This window comes from Egretta garzetta, unplaced genomic scaffold (genome assembly GCF_000687185.1).
Source record: "Egretta garzetta isolate BGI_Z169 unplaced genomic scaffold, ASM68718v1 scaffold271, whole genome shotgun sequence".
Lineage (NCBI taxonomy): Eukaryota > Metazoa > Chordata > Aves > Pelecaniformes > Ardeidae > Egretta > Egretta garzetta.
In genome coordinates this window covers 2627651-2642302 of record NW_009258669.1, presented here as the reverse complement: position 1 = coordinate 2642302, position 14652 = coordinate 2627651, and the positions used below count along the sequence as shown (strand labels likewise).

At 36.5% G+C, this 14652-nt stretch overlaps 1 long non-coding RNA gene across 1 annotated transcript in view; it reads left to right on the top strand.

Moving 5' to 3' along the window:
• The window catches only part of LOC118451650, a 27325-nt gene extending 14441 nt beyond the window's left edge, over positions 1–12884 (top strand). Inside the window, exon 4 of the long non-coding RNA XR_004841155.1 lies at positions 12816–12884. This is a non-coding gene — a long non-coding RNA (uncharacterized LOC118451650). The remainder of the gene's footprint in view (positions 1–12815) is intronic.
• Positions 12885–14652: the final 1768 nt, after the last annotated feature.

The following is a 14652-nucleotide window of genomic DNA, read 5'->3' as shown; positions in this document are numbered from 1 at the left end:
ATCAGTCTTCGTTATTGTCTACTATGTCAGAAATAGGAAAAATTGACTGAACATAACTTTTGTCGACCACATGTTCTTCTTATCCACAGAGTAGTTACATGAGCATAATCTTAGCATGATAGCAATTATTATTATCTAAATAAAAATGCAAAAATAATATACAGCTGACCATATGAAAAAGCTGGGTGGCCTGTTTCACGTTCCAGGAGCAGTAAGCTCTCTGTTCCTTTGCTGGAGGAAGGGCTTACAGTTCCACCCACAACCACTGTTTTCTGTGGTCCATGAAAAGAGAAGAGATGGCTTTGGATGTCCCTCTTGTGTGTACTGATGACTGCTCCCACAACGCCAAAAGTACAAACTACTTGCCATGCAAGCTTTCCATGCCAGTGCACTCCCTACCTCTTGATCCATGATTACATTAACCTGCCATGTTATATTAGAAAAAATACAGATCTGCTCTGTGCAGTACATTATATCCACATCTTTATCATCAGTATCATTTTTTTTTCCAAGACGCAGACAAAAAATGTGTGCTTTCCTCTTACATGTAGAAATGGGCAAGTCAATTAAGAAATCTGCCAAACAGAATTTCATTTTATTTTATTTGGCAGGACATCACTCAGAAACTCATCTTTGATCAGGTTCTGTCACTGTCAGTGGCTGACAGAGACTACTTTATCACTAATCTCTAGAAATAGGAAGTGAATGTTCCTGATCTAGCTAGCATCAAGCATGGTTGGCTTGATAAGCACTTTCTCCTTGTGCCTGGGTTTCCTCCTACAGTGCAGGTCTGGTCAGAATCTGTGTTTCCTTTTAGAAAAAATTTTTAGCTCTCCTAATTACAAAATGAAGTTTTTATGGGAGGTCAGAGAGCTTTCAGAATATCAGAGAACCACAAACCTGAGAAAATCCTGAAAAAAACCCAGAATTGTTGGGTAATGGTTATGTCTGTGGCCTGATCCACCAAATTCCAGTGCTCCATGACCCCTATTTCTTCTCATGACACCCCCATGGGGTGTCACTGTGGACCTGGAAGGAGATAAAAACTGGAGACAGACTTTGCAGCTGGAATAATTTTAGGTGACATAGCTCTTTAGCAGAGAAAACATCTGTTTGTGAATTGGGAAAAAAAAAAAAAAAAAGATCTCCTGATTTCCTTGGTAAATGAAGAAGGAACAATCAAGTCTGGAAATCTAGAGACTTCCAGCCCCACCTAGTGCTGTTCAGTCCCTTTGATTGACAGCAGTTGGAGACTACAGTACAGGATGAAAATTACAGAATTTTCTTGGACAATGTAAGGAAGTAGTGGCCCTTAGAAGACCTAATCCTGGTAATAAATAATCTATGCCACTTTCCCCATGGGTAAAATATACTTCAGTAAAGCAATTAATGAGTGTTCATAACATATTACTCATTAAAAGAGCTGTTTGAATTGCCTTTATAGTGTTTTGGGTGTGTGTAACACTATATACATATACAGTATAAACATACCTATGGTATACACAGGTTCTCTGTGTTATATTACAGAACTAGGTATTTGATAAAGTCAGCCTCTCATCTACCTTCCTCTGAATACTTCTGAATAGTTACCAACTTCTCTGTGATTTAATTCTACTTTTCCAAACTCTTGATGCCTTAATTAAAAAACTTGCCATTAAATCAATAAATTAAATTGAAATCTAGCCATAAATCCAGAGGGGCAGTGTGTTTTGCAAGAAAGAGTACCAGACAGTCAAGAAATCTTTGAAAGTGTCATGAAACTTATGATTTCACCTCAAATTTAAGACTTCATCTTCAACTCTTACTAGTTATTGAGCTTCTTAATACAATCCTTAGTTTTCAACTATAATAAAGAATTTTTTTTTTTCTTTTAACCACTAGAACATTATGCTAAGCTTATTTTTACTTAGGGCAGCAATTTCTGGTGTGTGTTAACCCGTGGTAGCATCTGGCTTCTTGGCAGGTTCTGTAGACAACTGGCAGCTTAGGACTAACATGTCTGTCAGATGGTAAGGCGGCTGCTGATGGGTTGTGCCTGTATCATTTCCCCAGATGTCTTTCTTTTTAGAATTCCTACTAACTCTCAGAAATCTGTACATCTGTTTGTAAACACATTATGATGTAGTTTTATGAAATAAGGATGATAGTTAGAGGGATTTTTCTCTAACTGACTTTTCTGTACTTTTTCTGATGAACTGGTATAATTAAAGCTATCCTTGTGCTATATTTTATTTCAGTTAAGATAGGTTCTGCTTTATGATGTATCAATTTCATTTGCTCTGTTTTCATTTTTTGAGGTTTTGTGTTTTTTCCTAAGTGTTTAAGGGCAACACAGAAGTGGATGTATTCTAAGTCTATAGAAACTGTAAGGTGACATCCCAGCTCCTTTGAAAGTGGAATGAAAGAAAAAAAAAAACGAGGAGTCATGCATGGGCATTTCATCTTGTTTGTGTTCCAGAGATAGAGTATCATTACTCATCCATGTATTTGTTGCTGAATACTATGCCAATTAGCGGGATATTTGACTTTCTGTTACAAAACTTAATGCTGTCATTGACGCATTGTATTCCAATTTCCTCAAGGCAGCAACTTTTTCTGCAGTGAGGCATCTTTAGCTCACCTCACTCTTGAAACATCTTTTTTTCTTTAATGTGAAATGACCCCATTAACTTACAATATAGTTTTCTACCCTCACATTTGGACTATTTGATCAGTTGGTGAAAAATAACGTGACCTTCCTTCTTACCCACCATGTGGAAATCACCACAGGAACAGATCGCTGAACCAAAGACAAGCAAACAGTGCTGGACACTTGCCTTTTCATAAATCTGTACCTGAGGTCAGCCAGCAGCCTTGCCAGTTGATATTATGTAGCCAGACAGCATGAGGTGTAAACCAGCTGAGATGCAAGGGTAGTAACCTTTAAACAGTGTATTGGATTTAGTTCATTTGGCTTAATGCTCATTGCAAAAGGAAAGGTGAAAAGGCACCAAATAAGCACAAGCATGTCTAAGTGAAGTGCAAGAAAATTATTTCAGACTTGTTTTATCTGGAAAGCATTCTTTTTAGACAATCCTTTCTTACTGCTAGTCAATCATTTAAATAAAATACAAAATAAGCACAACAAAAAATCCTCTTTTCCATTCCCCAAAGCAAAAAAATTGATGCTTGACACTAATATGGATCTCTTATGCCAGTTCATAGTGGTTGCCAGGCTGATGGAACACTGAAATTTGAGAGGCAAATATGTACTGTATTATCTCAATTTCTTGAATTCCATGAAACCTTCAGGGAGGGGAAATTGCTACCCAAAAAGCTGCCTAGGGTGCTGACAAGTCATATTGTTAAAGCTAATTAGTCTAATAATAATAAACTTGGTTAAAAGAAAAAGAGAAATAGCTCTGGTTGCCTGGGAGAAATACTATGGCTTGCTCACCTATTTAGAAGCAGAATCAAAAAGCAGTTGGATACTGAAATTCCCAAACTGTGAATCACATTTGCAAAGACTTCCAGCTATGTCTTCTTTGCTGACATATACTGAGAAACATTCAATCTCAAGAGTTACTTTGACATTCTTCTACTGCTTTTAAATGTGATGTAAGCAGCTACAATTTTTTGTCTTTCTGATTTTGGCTTTTTTTTTTTTTTTCTGTGTTTTTTTCTTTTTTTTTTTTTTTTTTTTTTTTTTTTTCTTGGGGGGTTACTGCTTTTAAATGTGATGTAAGCAGCTACAATTTTTTGTCTTTTTTGATTTTTGCTTTTTTTTTTTTTTCTGTGTTTTTTTCTTTTTTTTTTTTTTTCTTTTTTTATTCTTCATGGTGGGATTAAGGACTGTTGGTCAGGAAAGCATTCATCTTGATCCACATAAACTTTTTTGCCCTCTTTACAAGTAGAATATAGCTCATTTGTGATAGGATTCTGATACTATTTGCATTCATTAAGAAAACTTACTTGCAATTTTCACATTCAGATTACAAAATACGTTTTAATTGTTTGATAGTTTTAAAAAAGTTCTCAGAACTAGTCTTCCTAAATAAAGAGATCATAAACATCAGGCATACTTAGCTCTTATTTAAAATATGGCTTGGACTTTTCTGTCCTTTTTAGCTGCGTCCAGTAATTGTTGTATTAAAGAATTGTGGAAAACAATCCCCCTCAAAAGCCCAGAGTGTTCTGAACTCATTAACTTTTTGACTTTTTCCACAAAGTATAAGTCAGCCATTGATTTGAGGCTGCCCTTGTTTTTTTTTCAGTCATAGTTATATTACCAAATCTGTGTTTGCTCTAAGTTCATCACGTCTAACTTGTGCCAGTGAGGCTGTCATTTCTTCAGACTGCAGTGAGACCTTGCCCAGAAGTTAAACTCAAAAAGTCACACTGGTAGCTGTTCAACAAGGACTGCTCAAAATTGCAGCTGAGGGTAGTCAGGGTGAACATGAGGAGCTGAATTTTAATCTGACAATAACACACAAGTAATTATGAGTAATTTCATCCTACAAGATTATCTGAACTTTATGGTCCTAAAAGTCAGGTTAAACATTAATGTTAAAAAGAAGGTTTTTTTCCAGTAATATTTCCCTAGACTTCTTTGAATAGCACTTGAAGTTCTTAGTGTTTGGACATTCTTTCTTCCACCTGCAATCCAGGAATGTAAAATAAAAAATAATAAGAAGAATAGTAAAACATTTCTTTTAACTTAAAGAAAAGCATTCATGTGCCTTTGATTCACATTTGGATAATGATTTGTTGATATAATTCTAGCTAAACCCTTTCATTATATCCTTCTCATATTATCTACCCATGAAATTAAAACCAACAGTTATTCAGAATAATTATTGAAAAAGCATCGAATACGTTGCTCGTTTAACTACTAAGCCCACATATATGTACGTGTGGTTGTGAGATACACTAATGAATAATCACTCTGTATACTGTTTTTACATTGAGGTGTTCTACTATAGACTGCGATACATTCTATTCTGCTTCTTTGAAGATGTCAGGAGACTTGGATCTTGAGCCATACTCTTTCACTCCCTCAATGTCAACAGAACTGGAAATGCCAGCCCCAGGAAATTTGGTCCTCTATTTGTGTTTGTTTGTTTGTTTGTTTGGGGGGGATGCTCTGGAGGGGACTTATTTCTCATACTGTCATATCAAGGAAAGATTAATAAAGCTCTATGTCACCATTATTCACTGGGTATTACAGGAAAAAAAGTCTAATGAAATTGGATCTTAAAAATTATTCTTTCTACTCTCAATTCTACAGTTTTTTCCCCCTTACTTTTTCATGCAATGATTTCATTGGTGTTTCAGTTTCCCAAGATGATGGAATATCCTTTTGTAGATCATATCAGAATGCCCTCAGACTTTGGTGTTGAATCACTTTATTTTCACTGAAAAGAAAATCTTTTTCATAAATATGATTTTTTGCCCTCCATGCATGGGTGACTGTAATCTGTAATTACTCCCTAAAAAGACTTTCCTGATCACTTGTCTGTTTGGGAAAAATGTTCAAGCTTAACTAGCATTTAATTAAAAAAAAATGAAACAAATATATATGAATTGGGTCAAATCCCTGTCTGATTCAACTGTTATTCAACCGGATATTTCTTTTATTGTAACCTCTTTTCAGTTTAATAATCCTAAGATTTGTCATACTTTTCACTTGAAATACTCATCCAGATCATGATTCAGATAAGATACTCATCACGGATATTTAGGAAAAAAAAAAATCAAGATGATATACTGACGTGAATTTCCTCTGATGCACCCTTCTTTCAATTGTTGGATTAAGGAATCCTTGATACAGAGGATTCACTGTAATTGACAGGTACCAGTGAGCCTATATTTCACAAACTGAACTAGTCCCTGTGCTACTGCTCTTATTTCTTTGGCCTTCCCATTTGTACTAGTGCAACAAAGTAACAATGTTCTCCATATTCACCTGCTTCTTCCACGAAAAAGTATGTCACTTATGTACCCCAATGATTTATGTTTTATATTTTAGAAACAGGAAAAAATATTTCCCATTTATCTGCTCTAAAAAATTACTGATTTAATATACACGTAGATATCTCTCCTCTCTTGTGTCTTTTCAGAACTTTGTCTCTTACACTAAAGTGGTCTTTGGACACATACAAAGATCTAATGTTTTAGAAATACAAAGGGAAAATATTTATGCTACAGTTGTTCACCAAATACATCAGTTCTGAAAAACAAGTTTCATTAAAGATTTTTAGATGTAGTTTTTAACTATCTAAACAAAAAAATCAAATCACATTTCAAATGAAAATTAATGATAAAAGAATATTAATATGCTGCTGGTTTAGCTGACAAGATTGCAATTAATTGATCTTTCAATGTTCTGCAGTTTATCTAAAATGTCTACTGCTCAAGGGCAGTGTAATTAAAAAATATTTTAGAAGTAAAGAAGGTCAGAGGTCCTGATAGTAGTAAAAAAAATAAATATTCAAAAACTGGCAATATAAAGTAGAAGCTGGAGAAAACATTTTCATTAAACACTTTTCAGTTAAAAATTGTTTCCTCTAAGTCAAAATGTTTCATCAGAATATGTCAAATTCATTTATATTAACAGAATCCTTATTGTATTAGATCAATAAATAAATTAGTAACATTGGCATTATACATATAAATCATATTTAGAGATAATATCTAAACAGGAATAAAATAGTCAAAGAAAGACATTTCATCGAAAGACTTCAGGGATATCTAGGTTAATAATTTCTGAGTCTAAACTGGAAGTTCATTGACATTTTTGAGAAATAAGTTTGGAACCAATAGAATAAGTAGCTTCATGACGGGCAGAAGAACTGAATTCTGACTGCTTCCCTAAAATCTGTAAATTAGAATACCGGGTATCAGTGATGGATGAATATTTCTCAGTAAGAAGGGGCCACAGTTGATATGCAATCCCTTTGCTTTAAAATCACCTTGTTTGCCAGAATTTACGAAGAAAAGCAAATTGCATTAAACCATATTGAAATCTCATTGAGAGAAAGGAAGAGTAAGAGCAAGAACAGGCCCTCCCTATTTCCAGGTGGAGTTGTGAGTCTGAAAATCTCTAGTGCACAATGATACAAAGAAAACACCATTTAACTTCTCTGTATTAACAAGGGCCTTTAATAACCTTCCTCTATTCATGATTGTAATTCATAAATGAGAAATATGAATATACGTTTAAATTTATATTTACCAGAGGTCAAAAATAGCAAAATGAAAAGGGAAAAAAATACAAGATGAGTATAGTTATTACAAAGCTCCATAGTTTTTGCATTGAAACAGTGTATTAATATCGGGTTCCATACTATCATAATAGCTGTTTAGAAAAATACCTATGTAAAAGCCTATAATTAGCCATTACTCTGCACTACATTATGGCTATTGCAAAATCAGTTCCAACAACATATACTGCCACTTAAAAATAGTCTCTCTATGTACCATAAACTGAAATATTTACGCTTATCACATAGCCAACTTAGCATTTCAGATCTTTTTTTAATTAAAGCTGTAGCTTCCTGAGCTATCATTTCATACCAAACGGTTAAACATTGTAAATGAAAAGGTAGGTGCTAATCAGGGGTTCATATTGAGTGGAGAATGGGGAGGAGAAAAGAGGTGTTATATTCAGGTACAACCACATTTCCTATGTCATAACCATCTGCAAAATAGCATTTATCTAAGCACATTGTACAATGAGCTCTAACATTTACTGAGCAAAGCTTTGGCATCACAACAGGATTTACTGTGTCGCTATCAAGGACAACACACTCACAGAGCAAACAGTAACACAGGGATTCCAACTACAAGAAGAAATACAGGTTGCTATGTAACAATTCATGTAGGTTTTGCAGCAGCAGATGGACATTTTGAATGGAATTGATGCCCATTTGGCTCTTGTTCCTTGCATTTCCAGAAGTTTGAGTTTTAAAGCAAACCAGCCACAAAATGTGTTGAGCTTGTAGAACATGAACCTGAACATATCTGTTCCTTCTCTTTTTTCTTTGGGGTACTAGATAAAGTCATTCACATTCCTACTTCCCCAAAGGTCAAAGCCTGAATGCTATCCATGTACAAGAGACTTAACTCTCACTTTTCCCTCTGTCATTAAGATTAATTTGAATTTACTGAAGTAGAGTCACATTGTGAGATGTGCACAAGTGGACCCCTATGGGCTCATACAGACCATTTTGAAATATGTGGGTCACGCTGTGACTTTTATAGTCTATTTCACTGCCTCCACAGAGGAGTAAATTAGTCAGCTTCCTGATCATTAGTGTAGATCTTCTGCATGGCAGAATGGGAAGAAAGCATGATCAAAAATGGGGTCACACAGGACACCAAAACAGAGATTCAGGCGCAGTAGCTGAAGCCATCTGCTTGTAACCTGCATTTAAATAACTAGGTAGATATCAATTTGACAATGACACTTTGAAAATTCTTGTGTTCAATTTCTTAGCTGTGTACATGTAAGCTTCTATGGCATGCAACATCAGCTAAAGGTGCTTTCCTTGGTCTGGTTTGACAAATGCAGGAGAGCTACTTTTTAGATTCAAGAATGGCTTTAGAAGAAAAAAAAAATATTATTTTTCAAAGAATCTAAGCAGGAGTAAGAAGAGAAAAGCATTCCCCTTCTTTAGAGACATATTGTGGCATACCTACCTTTTCTGTGAACGTAGCTATCTGATCTATCCAGCCTGAGATGCTGGTATTACAGAATGGGCTCCAAATATACGTAGCCATAAACACAGCACTAGATATGTTACACCTGTACAGCAGAAATTTGCAATTTCTATTGTGGGAAGCTGGGCAGAGGACAACTATTTGGCTGGTATCACTAGTAGCACTATGTTACTAATAGTATCGCTGATTTTCTCATAATAGCACAGTATTTAAAAAAACTGTTCAGAAAGAGAAACCTTCATGAACATCTCCCTTGTAACACTGGACTAAGCCATGCTAGCAGCAGTCATAACATTCTATGCCATATCATTCCCTTCCAAATGCTTTAATTTCATAAAGCTGGCAGATCCAGTGCTCACAGGCTTTTTAAGATTCCCTTTCTGTCTCTCATATTGTTTGTCGTTATTGCCTTTTTTCTTGTGTGCTCACCTCATCACTATCTGAAATGAATATGAATCTTGATTTTCATTCTTCTGTAACCCTTTTTTACTACTCTGACAGCTGAAAGATACTTTCTTACTGGCTTAAACTGCAACTGATGTAATGCAGGAGAGTCCTCAGATGGTGTAAAACTGACCTAGCAGGACAATGGCCATGTTAAAAGGGCACTACTAACTCAAGCAGTGATTGGGAAGTGGCCCTAGCAGTTGATAAGCAATTGAGAGCCACACTGAGGTTATTCTAAGCTATATTAGGGAGCATGATAGTACTTGATTGTCCACTGTACTGGGAAATTTAATGACTCTTGCTGGTATTCTTGTGCTGTTGTATTCACAGAATTGTGCAGCATTGACCCCATCTGACAAAGCAGACAAGATTCACCTGAGAGCATAACTTCAAGTCACATTTCAGAAAGAAATGAACATATTTTGTCATCACTGTGAACTTCGCAGGAGCCATGCAGAAACAGGTAGCATACTGACCCAGTGTTTTGCAGTGCTTGAATCAGGATGAGCTAGAAATCCCTCTGAACTCCAATGTATTCTACCAAAATGCCCAGTGTCATCTCAATTTGCTAAATGTATATAAACCTATGTAATTTCATTTCTGAAGTTCCGTGTCAGCTTTTCCAGATAGGTGCCATATCCTTCTCAGTTTTGGAGATTGACTGTTCTATGTCTAAAACAATTCTATACAGATGGAACCAAATTATTCTTCATCACTTTGTTACTGAATAATCAGTGTTGTTTCCCCCCAAAAAAGAGAAATTATGTCTTTTTGCTAGAAACTAAAAGACCAATCAACAGAGATTTTCATAAAATAATTTTTATAGAGACAGATGCCTAATCCCTAGTATTTTACTTTTCAAACCATTTCAGATCTCAAATACAGCAACAGCTTTTCCAAGGACTTCTTACATAAGACAATTGATTTTGGAAATGAAAGGTAATAACAAATTTGTGTAAAACCCCACAAACAACTGATGTATGCAGGAGCTGGGAACCAATCTTCTTAATCACTACAAAATAATTGCTTTCAGTGGAGAAATCTTTCCTAGGTACCATCTAGCTGTCTAGAAGGAATAAACTGGTTCTATAAAGTCATATTTACAATTAGTAATACAAGATAATGCTTAATGCATCAATCCAAAAAGCTAAAAGCTTCAGCTGTGGTCTTTTCAATAGATGCCGAAAAGCTATTCAACAGTATCAAATAACATAATCTGTTTCATTTATTAGAACGAGTTGGACTTGATCCTAACTTTATTCACAGAGTAGAGATTTCATACTAGATAAAAACTTCTTTCTTACTATGCAGTGTTATTTACATTTACAGCAGAATGTAAATGATCTGTAGCAATTGCCCCTAAATTTCTTATGTTTTGCCTTCTAAACTGACACTAATTTTTCCAGATAGTACTGAAATACTTTGCCACCATTACTTTTTAATCTACTACAAGTACACAGTCATGTGCATGGTTTTGTCAGATTTTAATAGTTTGATAATATCTAAATAGACACTGTCTGGGGAGAAGATTTGAACTATGTATTTGAAAGAAAATGTTGATGAAAGAAAATTTTGGCAAATCTGCCTTGATATCGCAGGCAGCCTTGATAAACAGTGTTACTGTATAGGAGAAATTCTTGTTCACAGCTCCATGTAAAGCTAATGGGAAGCCACCTACCTACTTGCATTGGAGCTGCATTCTCTTTAAACTCTTAGCCTTGTTAATCAAAATCCATTGTCATACTTATGTTGAATTTAACATGAAGAATTCAGTTCAGTAATTAAAAACAAATAATTAAATTATTAATTTGGCACCAAACTGAAAAATTTATGGTTACTTACAAAGATTCACTAGAATGTCAGGAACATAAGTAGTGTTCTCCTCTATCCCTCCAGTTGCAGGGAATGAGGAGGGAAGAAACAGGAAGACTTAGCTGATGAATACCTGGCTCCATGTGGTGACTGGTGTCACTGGCAGAATTTTGGAGTCTACACGATGCCAGACCTGCTGTCAGCAGAGTACACCTGTCTTAAAGGGGGAAAAGGATCTTTGCACAGGAGTTATCAGGGCTCATTGAAAGAGCTTAAAACTAGACTTGAAGGGGGAAAGAGACAAAACCAGGCTTGCTAGAGATAAGCCTGGGGGTGGCACACCAATGTTTGAGGGATCGTGTGTTAGTGAGGTCCTTCAGTCTGCTCCATGATGTGATGAGTACACTGGAGTATATTTGAAATGTCTTTATACTAACATGAACAGCATGAGGAAGAAACAAGAGGAGCTAAAAAACTTTGGCCCAGTCCCGCAGCTATGACACCACTAGCGTAAGTGAAACTAGTGAGATGAGTCCTGTGACTGGTATGCTGTAATGGACAGTTAGAGGCTCTTCAGGAGGGATAGGAAGGGCAGGTGAGGCAGTGGGGTAGTGCTGTATGTAAGGGAGGGGTTGGACTGTATGGAGTTTACAGCAGGCAACAACATGATTGAGAGCCTCTGAGTAAGGATGAAGGGGAAGGCAAATAAAATTAATATAGTTGTGGGATTCTGCTATCCACCGCCCAGCCAGGATGACAATGTCGACAAATTATTCTACAAGGAATTAAGGGATATCTCTAGATCAACTGCCTGTGTCCTTATGAGTGATTTTAACTTCCCAGACATCAACTAGGAATATCATATAGATGACACAAACAGGTCCAGGAAATTTCTGAAGCATGTTAGAGACAAATTCTTGGTGCAGGTACAGGGAGCCAACTAGGAAACATGCCCTCCTAGATTTGTTGTTTGTAAACAGAGAAGGATTTGTGGTGATTGGTGGCTGTCTTGGTCACAGTGACCATGAAGTAGTTGACTTTCAAATCATTGGCAAGAAGAGGAAAACCACCAGCAAAACTTCAATCCTGGATATGGGGAGAGCAGACTTCAGGCTGCTAGATGAGCTAGTTAGTAAGGTTCCATGGGGATCTGCTTTTGAAGGTATTGGGATCCATGAATGCTAGTCACTTTTTAAGAGCCATCTCTTAAGAGTGCAGGTGCAGGAAATTCCAAAGTATCAGAAATCAAGCAAGTAGAGCAGAAGGCCAGCTTGGCTGTGCAGGGGTCTTCTAGATCTTAGGTAGAAAAGGAAAGTGTAAGGACATTAGAAACAAATACAGGCAACAAGGGAGGACTACAGAGATGTTGTTCACCACTGTAGGGAGAAAATTTGTGCAAAGCTTGATTGGAGTTCAAGCTGGTCAGCACCATAAAGGACAACAAAAAGGGTTTTTTAAAACATGTTAATAGCAAAAGGACAATCAGAAGTAACATTAGTCTGTTGCTTGATGAGGTTGGTCACCTCACAAACAGGGATACAGACAAAGCTGAGACATATAATGCCTTCTTCACTTCTGCCTTCAACACTAATGATGGGCCCTGGGACCCCTGGAGCCCTCTGTTGGAAGACTATGACTGGGGGATGATAAACACCCAGCCTACCCTAATCTTGTTTGAAACTTGCTGCTCCAGATGGTTGTGCATATAGGGCCTGATGGTATTCATCCCAGGGTTCTGAGTGCTGGCTGATGTCATCACAGGACATATCTCCATTATTTTTCAATCACCTTGGGTGTCTGGAGAGGTCCCTGACTGGGACCTCTGGCAAAGGTTGTCCCAATTTCAAAAGGGTAAGAAGGAAGACCCTAGTAATTACAGGCCTATCAGTCTCACTTCAGTTCCTGGTAAAATTATGGAGAAGGTTATTTTGGGAATATTGAAAAACACTTGAGACACAATGCAGTCATTGGTCATAGTTAGCACAGATTCATGAGGTGAAATTCCTGCTTAGCTAACAATTTTCTTTTATGAGAAAGTCACCTATCTTGTTTACCAAGGGAAGAGAGTATATGTAGTAGTTCTGGATTTTAAGAAAAGCTTTTGATATTGTCTCTCTGGGTTTGGGTTAATGACAAGTTGAATATGAGTCAACAGTGTGCCTTGGTAGCTAAAAGGGCCAGCTCTGCCCTGGGATGCATCAAAAGCAACATAGCTAGCCAATTGAGGAAGATGTTGTCCCTCTCTACACTGCATACCTCAAGTACACTGTGCAGTATTGGGTGCTTCAATATAAGGACATCAAACTGTTAGTGTGTCCAGAGGAGGAAGACCAGGATTTCAAAAGGCCTTAAGGGCAAGACTAATGAGGTCAATTGGTTTGTTTAGCTTGAAGGAGAGAAGGCTGAGGGGTGACCTCATCACAGTCTACAACTTCTTCAAGGGGGGCAGTGGAGGGGAAGATGCTGATCTCCTCTCTCTGGTGACCAGCGATAGGACATGAGGAAATGGAATGAAGTTGAGTCAGGGGAAGTTCAGATTGGACATTAGGAAAAGATTCTTCACTGAGAGTATGGTCAGTCACTGGAACAGGCTCCACAAATAGTCATGGCACCAAGCCTGCTAGAGTTGCAGGAGCATCTGGATGATGCTTTTAGTCATATGGTTTGGTTTTAGGCAGTCCTGTGAGGAGTAGGGAGTTGGAGTTGATGATCCTTATGGGTCCCTTCCAACTTGAGATATTTTATGATTCTATGATACCATGTCATTTTACAAACATAAAAAAAGGTCCAAATAGAGAGATGTTTGCAGCGCAATATTCATAACATTAATGTTAATGTGAGTTATACTGCTAATGCCATCCATGAGAATAGTGCTGAAGGGCCATCATATAATAGTCATGAACAGTTCATTAACTGATGATAGGTAAATCTTCTGAAACATTTTACCTTGTGTTCATAAAAATTCATGTCTCATAATGAGAGGTTATGAACATCTATAAATTTACCTTGAAAAACAGTATGGCTCATGAAAATTTAATCTACTCTTCTTCTAAATGGTTTTTTTTAATACATAGTTCAGTTCTGGTCACCTCATGGTAAAAAAAATAACAAAGCATAACAGAAATAGAAACAGCTCAAAGTGGAAAATGAGAATAGTGGAGACTTCCTATAAAGGTTCTTAACAAGATTGTGATAACTTACGTAGGGAATGAGAAGAAACAGTAAGAGAAGGAATATAGGCAAAATGTAGAAAATAACAAATATAAAGAATACATACATATCAGCATATCTGAGATACAGAGAACAAAATTAAATTAATGGGGTTCTTCTTAATCAATGAAAGGAAATATGGTTGGTGCACTACAGTTAGCAATAATAAAGTATTATCAAGAAAACTGTGTTTTGCAAAGAACTCTTAGATGAACAGTAGATGTATAATCACACTTGTGTTTCATAATACAAAATGCTACTTCTTTAATATATAATGTGATCCAGACCACATTAAATTTTATCTCCTTTCCATTTTTCACTTTAGAATACTGAGTACTTGGATATTTTATAGGAGTTAATAGGTTTCACTGAGATGTAATCAAGGAACTTGTATGTATTGGCAGTGATTGAATTTAGTTTAATCCACTATGGCGTATCTGATCTACATAACTGAAAAAGTCTCCACATTGTCAATGGATATAG